Here is a 9580-nt window from a genome sequence, read left to right as displayed (position 1 = left end):
AGAAAAAATCAGGCAAAAATTAGTGTACTTCATGATTATTATCATTCATCCTCAGCATAATTTTTATCATTCTCCTATTTATTATTATAAGATTGAAAAAAATAGGAAGTGGATTGAAGTTTAAAATCAGAAAATCTGGATTTAATTCTGGGACTGACTGCTATCTGGACCACTTAATCTCCCATATTCTCGCCTTCTCCTTTTGTAAAATGGATCCAATAATGCCTGTATTATTTATCTCTCAGAGTTGTTGTGAGGAAGGGGCTTTGTAAATCTTAGAGCCCTTTGTATGGTTTGTTGTTGTTATTATGGTAGGTAGGCAGCTAGGTGCCACAGTGCACAAAGCGCTGGAATCATGAAGACCTTACTTCACATATTAGCTGTTTGACTCTAGGCAAGTCACTTAATCTCTATCTCCCTCAATTTCCTCATGTATAAAATGGAGATAAGTAACAACACTTACCTCTCATGGTTGTTGTGAAGATAATAATGAGATAATATTTTTAAAGAGCTTTGAAAACCTTAAGATGCTATATAAATACTCATTATTATCAATAGCTTATTATATTATACTAAGTTGCTGTTATATTACATAGTATTATAATTGTATTGTCTAATTTTAATACATACTATCATGTAACACTATATGAAATAATTATATAACATAACAATAATATATTATATACTGTTTTATTATTTTTTAAAAGTTGTTATTAATAATGATTTTTATTATTATTAAGAAATGAATTCTTGTTCTAATGAGTTCATTCTCTCCACTACATTAATTAAATGGGATTTATTCTATTTCCTACTTTTTTTAGGTTGTACAGATGTGGTAAAGTAAGTACCTTGTGCTTTCTATATGAACAGCATCCTAGAAATGTATAATAGTCAATAAAATGTATGAAGAACCTACTGTGTACCAGGCGATGTGGATACAACAAGAAGAAAAGACAAGGAACTCATAGTCTATTGAGGGAGAGAAAACAAGCAAACTCCTATGTATAAACAAGCTATATACAGGAAAAGGGGGAATAATTAAAAGAAGAAAGGCACTGGAAATCAGTGAGATTGGGAAAGTCTTCCTATAGAAGACAGGGTTTCAGTTGGGGCTTGAAAGAAACCTGAGAAGCCAGGGGTTAGAGGTAAGTAAAGAGAACATTCCAAGTAGGGAAGACAGCCAGAGAAAATGTCTGGAGCCAAGAGATGGAGCATTTTATTCATAGAATAAGAAAACTGGAAATTTAAGAGGCATGCTGCATTATGAAGGGCTTTGAATGTCAAACAGATTTTGTATTTGATCCTGAAGATGATAGGAAGACTTTGGAATTTTTTGAGTAGGGGGTCACCTGATCAGAACTTCCCTCTAGGAAAATCACTTTGATCACTGGAGGATGGATTAGAGTGAGGAGAGACTTGAGGCAGGCAGACTCACCAATAGGCTATGTAGTACAAGTATGAGTGAGTGAGGACCTACATCTGAGTGGTGGCAGTATCCGTGGAGATAATGGTGTATAGAGAGATGTGGCAAAGGTGAAATCAACAAGCCTTGGCAACAGATAGAATGTAGGGGAAGGTGAGAGATGTGGATATGGAGAAATGCTATTGGATATGGAGAAACAGAAGATGATATTTAAGCTATGAGGCTGGGGAGAATTTAGGGGGAAAATAATCAGTTTGGTTTTGGACATGTTGAATTTAAGATACCTACTGGATATCCAGCTCAAAATAAGGTCGTTAATTTAGTAGCTGCATGGATGAATTGGTGTTTGATGAAAATGTTTCAGAATTGGAAACATAAAACCTAGATGGTTGAGACCAACATGAACTTGTAATATAATGTAATATGTAATGCAATGAAGAACATAAATTCTTTGAAAACACTGATACTATGATTTTTGTCTTTGTATCTGTAGCATATAACGTAGTGCTTGATACATAGTAAGCACTTTAATGGTGACTTATTGATTAACTGATCTTAAAAAACATATTTTATTTGGGAATCAGGAAACCTAATTTCTAAACCTGGCTCTATCACCTAACTCATGATATGACCTTAACTCACTTAATGTCTTCGAACATCTTTATTAGGAAATAATTAGACTATATGCTCTTAAAGATCTCTGCCAATTCTAAAAGTCTGTGACTCTTTGACCAATGGGTTCTGTTCCCAAAGAGTCCCCCTGCTTTCTTTCTGTAGTCTCGCTTTACATCAGGTTTATAGCTAATGGGAAGCAATGATCCCTCAGCTATCAGGTGTGGTCAGGAGAAGTACATTTATGATGAAATAGACAGTCACTTATATAATTTAACTGGAAGAGCACTAGGAAATTCCACACCAAAATATTTTCCCTGTTTTCTTAATGCTTGAAAGCTAATCACTAAATATCAGTCTACATATTTTAAAATGGAGTTTGACCATTACAGTGCAAATAGCCATATTAGTGATATGTGTGTGTGTGTGTGTGTGTGTGTGTATACACACACTGATAGTTAATAATCTGTGTACCTTTCAAGGAATTAACCCTTTGCCTCAAACTAATTTGTTGTCTCCTTCCTAATCTGACAATCAACTGATAGTAGTTGTCCTGAAAAATAAGACAAAAAATCCATTTAATGAGTTTTGGTTAAGGGGAAAAGAATAGCTGCTATCCAGGATTTTTGCACTTCCAGAATAAGGAAGGCCAAAATAAGCCCTCTAGTATATTGGTCCAAAACTGGCTTTTTCTTTAATAGAGTAGGGCTTTCTGGAAGCATACTTAAAAGAGATGTAGAAAATTAATAATGCCAAATTTTCCTGGCTCCACAATTATAGCTCGGATATAAATATCTTTGAAATGAGTATTTGTGGTCTTCTACTTTTAAAGAGGACCACTTAGGAACATGAACAGATATGCAGAGCCTTCCCTTGGAATAAATGTGAAAATTTGTTTGAAAAAGCCAGTCTATCTCACTTTCAGTATCTCTCTTTGCCTCTTTAGCATTTTCCTTTAATTCAGCCTTCCTCCTAGATTCTTCATGAGATTCTCTTATGTTATGGATTATTTTTCCTTTTGTCCCCAAGCCCAATCAAAAGTGAATTTAAGTTCCTTAAGATCAAGGTCTTTTAAAATTTCTGTCCTTGCTATCCTCTGACGTTTAAAATGCATTTGAAAACATACACACTTTATTGAATACTTTTTGTCCTGTAGGGCTTTCTTTTTTTCTAGTATCCTGATAAATAAAACCTTAGCTAATGTGATCATTTGATTAGATTAAATTGTTAGTAGATGACCATAGCTTAATGAGATATTAAGTCCCTCAGTGGCTTAAAGGAAATTTACAATCTGGGAATAATATATAGGGTAATATAGGGAATAATTTGGACTTTCTTTTAATAGATAATATTTATATGGGGGGGGTACCAAAAGTCTTAGTACAGTTTTAAGCTTTAATAGTTTTAAACTGTATTAAGACTTTTGCTATACTCCATGTAATGCTCAGTGGTTTACAAAGCTGTCTGCTTTGTGTTAGGCCTGATACATTAATTCCTTTCATTTTTACACTGATCTTGTAAGCACGTGTTTTATTGTTCTAACTTTACAGATAAGGAAACTGAGACTCAGAGAAGTTTAAATAACTTACTTATTATCATGCAACCAGCAAGTGACAGAGTTGACATCAAAATGCCTGTCTCTAAATCCAATCCCTTTACCACCAACCACAGCAACCTGTACACTATTAATGTGGAAAACTCATTATTCTCCCTACCTCTCAGACAGTGCATGGACTAGAATTTGCCATCCCACAAATCAAGAGAATCAGGCTGAGTATGAAGATACTCCACTGTACCATGTGAGCATACATGTCCCTATAGTTGAAAGACCAAGAATCAGGAGGATTGTTTTCAAGTTTTGGCATTTACTTAGACAAATCTCAGCCTCTCTTTGTCTCACTTTCCTTATCTGGGCAAAAGTGTAATGCTGGAAAGATAAGATGCCTTGAGCACCAAAGCCTAGACAATAAGAGAAAAGTCTAGTACTGACTAGCAGTCTAGCTTCAGATAACTTTCCTGGAGTCATAAACACTTGGAACTCAGGCAACAACTTTTCCCTACACTCACATCATAGCTGAAGCTAGGAAGATGAGAACTTGAAGGACCTAGGGTTAATGGCATTGGAATTGAGACATTATTCCTGGAGCTAGCAAGACTTGGATCATGGGTAGAGACTTTGGGCTGTCCTGACTAGGGCTAAAGATGCCAGCTTGAATGGCAAAAGGCCTAGAGATTCAGACATCAGGACTGGCAGAGAATAGAACTCATACTGCACATGTGTGCTATGTTCTGACTGTCTCATCTACTACCATGCTGAGTTGTAACTACTTAGTTGTTACCACATGCTCACTTAGCTCAGTGTCTGGAGACCTAAAATTCAACTTGAATTTCCTGCTGTCATCATCTCTGGCTCCCTGGTGTTCAGAGCTCTCAAGTTCACCAGTATTGTCTTCTCTCAAGACACAGTTCTGTTAGGAAGAGACTAACTATTTAATAGTGATAGACAAGCAAGACTCCTCTTTTCCTCTACTAGGTGACATAGTACCTAGAATGCTGGGCCAGGAGCCCAGTTCAAATTCAATTTCAAACACTTACTAGCTATGTGATTCTGAGCACTTAAGTCCCTTAACCTTTGTCTACCCCAATTTTCTCAGCTCTAAAATGCATTTACTTCTTTGGGTTTATGTAAGGACCAAATGAGATAATATCTGTAAAGCAGTACAGTGTTTGGCACATAGTACATGCTTAATAAATGCTTGTTCCCTTTTCCCAAATGACTAATTCATTTGGGTCTGTATCCCTACATCGTAGCACAGTTCTTGGTACATGAAGCTTAATAAATGCTTGTGGATTAATAGATTGATGACTCAGAATTGACATCTCCCATTGGGAGAGCCTTATTTCTTTTCTGGCTTTCCCCATATTGTTTTTCCCATCCAGCTCAATCATACCACTTTCAGTCCTTCTCTTCTGTTCTCAATTTCCATCTGCCAATTGTCAACAAATGTCTCATCTTTGAGTTCTTCTTGTATACTTCCCATTTTACTGAGCTCACAGATACCTGGATCTTTCTGGAAAATACTTAATTATTGGACACCATCTTCAGTGCTAGCTATTCTTTTTGTCATATTCCCTAACATGCTGAGCCTATAGGAGCTAACACATACCTTAAGCCTCACAGCCAGTTCTAGACTCTCTTTCTACCATTATCATTTAACAATTTCTCTCTTCCATTATGACTCATCCTTTTATATGATCCTTCCCAGATTCTTGATGTTGTTACATACCAGCCTCAAGTTCTTTCTTCTATCATTCTCAAGTAGTTTAGTACCCAATAGGCATACTTTCTCAACAACCTAACCTCTGCCATCCTACCGAGGGACTTCAACATATTGTAGACTCATAGAATTTCAGAATTGGAAAAGCTTCATCAGATGCCATGTGGTCCAACCTATATATGAGAAAGAAAAAGACTTCCCTCTATAGCACATTTAACAAGAGATCATCTAGGTTATACTTGATGATTTTCAATCAAGAGGAGTCAAACAAACCATAAGGTAACCCAATGCACTTTTAGATAATTCTGGCTTTCTTCCTACTTGTAGAATTACTCTCCAGTTTTTCAGACTCCATTTCAGGATCCTCATAGATTTCCTGCTTCCTTATCCTGAGTGTTTCAAAAGGCTCATTTTCCAGAGGGAATAAAGATATCTTCTCTTTTTCCTACATGTGTGCCATCTTGAAGATATCATCATCTCCTTCAAGATCATGTGGTTACAGAAGACCCAAAAATCTGTATATCCAGCCCTCCTCTTTCTCCACTTTTGCACTGACAACTGCCCACAAGAAATCCTACTGGATGTCCAACAGGTATTTCAAATTCAGCATTTCCAAAATAGAGCTCATTATCTATCCTACAATTAAATAATAATTGTGCTCTAAACTTCCCAATTTTTGATGAGGGTAGTTTCATCCTCCCGGTCATCGAGGTTCATAACTTTGGCACTATATTTGATCCTTTCTTCTCCTTCTTTCTCTCTTATCCTATCAGTTGAGCATTTTGTAAGATCTGTATAGGGATCAAAGGAGATTTTTATGAAAATCTTTTGAATGTTAAGTATTATTAATGATATAATGCTTAGCACTCAATGGATACTCAAGAAAGGTTGCCAAATAATGAAATTGTATTTCAGAACAGAATCTTTTTTTTAAATTAATGACAATATCAGCTTAAAATATACATTTCTCTATCCTGTGGGAGAGCAAATAAACTTTTTTCACCTTTTTTGATAAAATATTACACAGAAATATTTTTGTCTCACATTTGTCAAAGACAGGAACTAATTTTCTATTGATAAACAACATACTGACCAGATTTGACCTTGCATTTTGAACAGAATAAATGAAAAAGCATAAGAGTTGAATTTTAGGAGGAGGGATGGATCTGTATTTTTCCAATTGTATGGAATGAAATAGTACCATGTAGCTACTGGTGTTTCATAATATAAATTAGAGATACTTAATCGTGCATGTCAAAAACCTTCTGTTTTACCTCTTGCCATTTCATGTGTTGTTTTTCCAAAATCCAGATAAAAGGAATGGGAAAAAGACATCACCAGTTACCTGTCTCTACAATGAAGTATATACGCAGAATACAGATATGAATCCTTTGGCTATGGTTACCTCAAATTTACCTCAGCCATTCATCAGAAAAGACTAGTCTTCATTTTTTCAATTGTTTTTCATTATTTTGTAGTTGTTTGCCTAAAAACGGGATGGGAGGAAGTATCAAAATGGCATTCTCTGAAATTTCTTTTTCTGAATCAACCAAGGTATACATCTGTCACAGAATTTGACAGTCTGTTGAGGATGCATATTGTACCATTGAGATCAAATTATTTTAATCTTTATGTTGACTGTTCTGTTAACTAGCATAGTAGCATTCTATCTTAAAAATCTCAGCTTCTACAGATAGTCTGAATTGCAACAACATCTTAGTATTCAGAACAGTATCTATGATTTAATTCTCTGCCCAGACTAATTTGAGTTTTACTAAACCAAAAGCCTTGGTCCCAAATGTTCTCTAGTCCTACAACACAAACAGAGACAAAGCAACAGAACAGAGGTGTAATAATGGATTTCCCTCTCTCATTCATTATGTACAATATCTGTGCCCTAGCTTTCAGATTTCCAACTACTCCAAAGGAAAATATGGGGAGATAGATTTGAACTGGAGCCTAGAAGTAAATGATGCCACATTCCATTACCTGACTCACTATCTCCCCAAGAGATATGCTCTCTCTTGCTCTCTCCTCTCTCTCACTTTTTTTTTCCTCCAAAAGGATACATCTTTGGAAATTGAGAATATTCAGTGGACAGAACTCATAAATCAAATCATTATCATTAATAATCAAAGTGAGACATTGTAAGAAATAGCAAATTAATCACAACTGGCAGGTGAATCAACTCTAAGCAAGTGCTTTCTGCATACTAAAACTTCCTACCCTATTTGTTTCTAGTGGAACTCAGCTTCTTGGTAGCCTGGGAACAAAAATTAAGACCCACATTTGTGTACTTCAATAGAAATGCTTCATTTTAAAATGAAAATTTGCATTTTTAAGAATACGTTTTCTCTTCTATAACATGAAAGATTACAATTTGAATTACTGAGCTAAAAGATGTGGAAGTTGAGGGTATTTTTTATAATTTCACAAAATTCTCAAATCTGAATTTGCAGAGAGTTTTTTTTTTTTTTTCCCATTCTGGGTACTAATTAGCCAGTAACTCATACATCTAATCAACCTACCTCTGAAAATTTGATGAGCATGGGAAAAGAGCTGGAAGTAAAGCTACTCTATTGTTCTGTCATTTTGGCATGTCATTATCCTTAATCCACATGTTGAATCAATCACTGGCAACATCTTGTCAATTCTATTTGTATATCATTTCTTGCATCATCCCATTCTCCCTATCTACACGGTCATCAGTGTAGTTCAGGTCCTAGTCGGCTCTGACCTAGACTACTACAATAGCTTCATAATTGATCTCCCTACCTCAAATCTCTCGAATTCATCTTACACACAGCTGCCAAAGTGATTTTTCTAAAGGCCAGGTCTTACCACATCACTTCCCTACTCAAAATTTCAGTGGCTCCCTATTGTTGCTAAGATCAAACAAAAACTCTTATATTAGGCATAGAAAACCATCACAACTTGAATCCAATCTACTTCTCTAACCTTGTGTCTCTTGACAAACTTCATATTCCAGCTAAATTGGCCTTTCTATTGCTTCTCATCCATAACACTACATCTTCCCTTGTTTTGATTTTTCTCAGAGTATTTCTTATGTTTAGAATGCATTCCTTTCTCATATTCACTTCTTAAAATCCTTGCTTCCCTTCAAGTTCAGCTCAAAGCATTAAATTCTACATGAGGCCCTTCCTGATTCCTAAATGTACTAATGACATACTTCATCCCATTTTCTATATATTTTCATGTTTATACATTCATGTGATCTTAAAATTGCCCTTTTAAGCTTATACCTATAGTTGTGTATGCACGTATATGTATGTACATACATATGTGTTGCCTCACCAAAAGAATAAAAACTTGAAGATCTGAAGTTTTTCATCTTTGTCTTTGTATTTCCACTTCACAATAGATTCTGGCACATAGTAGGACCTTAATAAATACTCATAAACATATCTTGCAACTCTTAAGGAATTATAGAATACATAATACTTTGAATTTTTATAAGAATTAAAGTTTTTCTCATATCTGCTATTTCTTTTTTCCCTATAATATTATGGTTTAGAAGGATTTGTTAATTTTTTTGATAGAGACCAATAGTTTCTTCCATAGAGGGAAATCCCAGTGTGCAAACTCCTTCCCACAATAGAGATTTTTTGTAGGTCTAACTTAATCTTCAAGAAGTGCCAGTAGAAATAGGCTAAGCGACTTGCCTATGATCATACAGCAGGTGAGCATGAGAGACACAACAAAGTCAAGTCTTCTTGGCTCTGAAGACAACCCTTTATCTATTATCCTTGTGGGAGTAGGAGTTATTATCCTCATTTAATAGATAGAGAAGCCAATAAATTAAAAAAAAATTAAATGATATGTTCTATATATACAAAGAAGTCCAGTGGCAGAAATGGGAATAGAATATACATTTTTAGAGACTTGGAATCTAAAGTCTTATAGAATTCTCAGTTTGAGTAAGATGCACCCATTCAATGAATGGGCTTCTTTAAGTCGTTACTCAAGAGATGGCCCTTTCAATCAAAAAACAAAACTCAAACTGGGAGGAGAAGACCCTCAGGATTCCTGAGTAAAAGAGAAACACTTACTATTTAGTATTTCATATACTCACCTTGCATCCTGGGCCATCTCCAGCCTTTCTGATGAATATCAGGCCACTGGATCTAGATGGCTCAAGAGAAGAAAGTGAGGTTGGTGCTCTTGCACATCTCTCCCTCACTCAAATCAAAGTCATGTCATCATGTTGATGTCACAGTCCTCTTCGAGAATGAAGGACAAATACAAT

General features: G+C 35.4%; 1 long non-coding RNA gene across 1 annotated transcript; it reads left to right on the top strand.

Annotated features, from left to right (window-relative positions):
- Positions 1-755: 755 nt before the first annotated feature.
- On the top strand, positions 756-8656 carry LOC140533535 (uncharacterized). The gene is made up of 2 exons (XR_011976958.1): positions 756-5905; positions 6625-8656. It is a non-coding gene; the product is annotated as an uncharacterized lncRNA (long non-coding RNA).
- The last annotated feature ends 924 nt before the right edge of the window (positions 8657-9580 follow it).

This window comes from Notamacropus eugenii, chromosome 3 (genome assembly GCF_028372415.1).
Source record: "Notamacropus eugenii isolate mMacEug1 chromosome 3, mMacEug1.pri_v2, whole genome shotgun sequence".
Lineage (NCBI taxonomy): Eukaryota > Metazoa > Chordata > Mammalia > Diprotodontia > Macropodidae > Notamacropus > Notamacropus eugenii.
The sequence above is the reverse complement of the archived record's forward strand: the minus strand, read 5'-3'. Positions and strand labels throughout refer to the sequence as shown.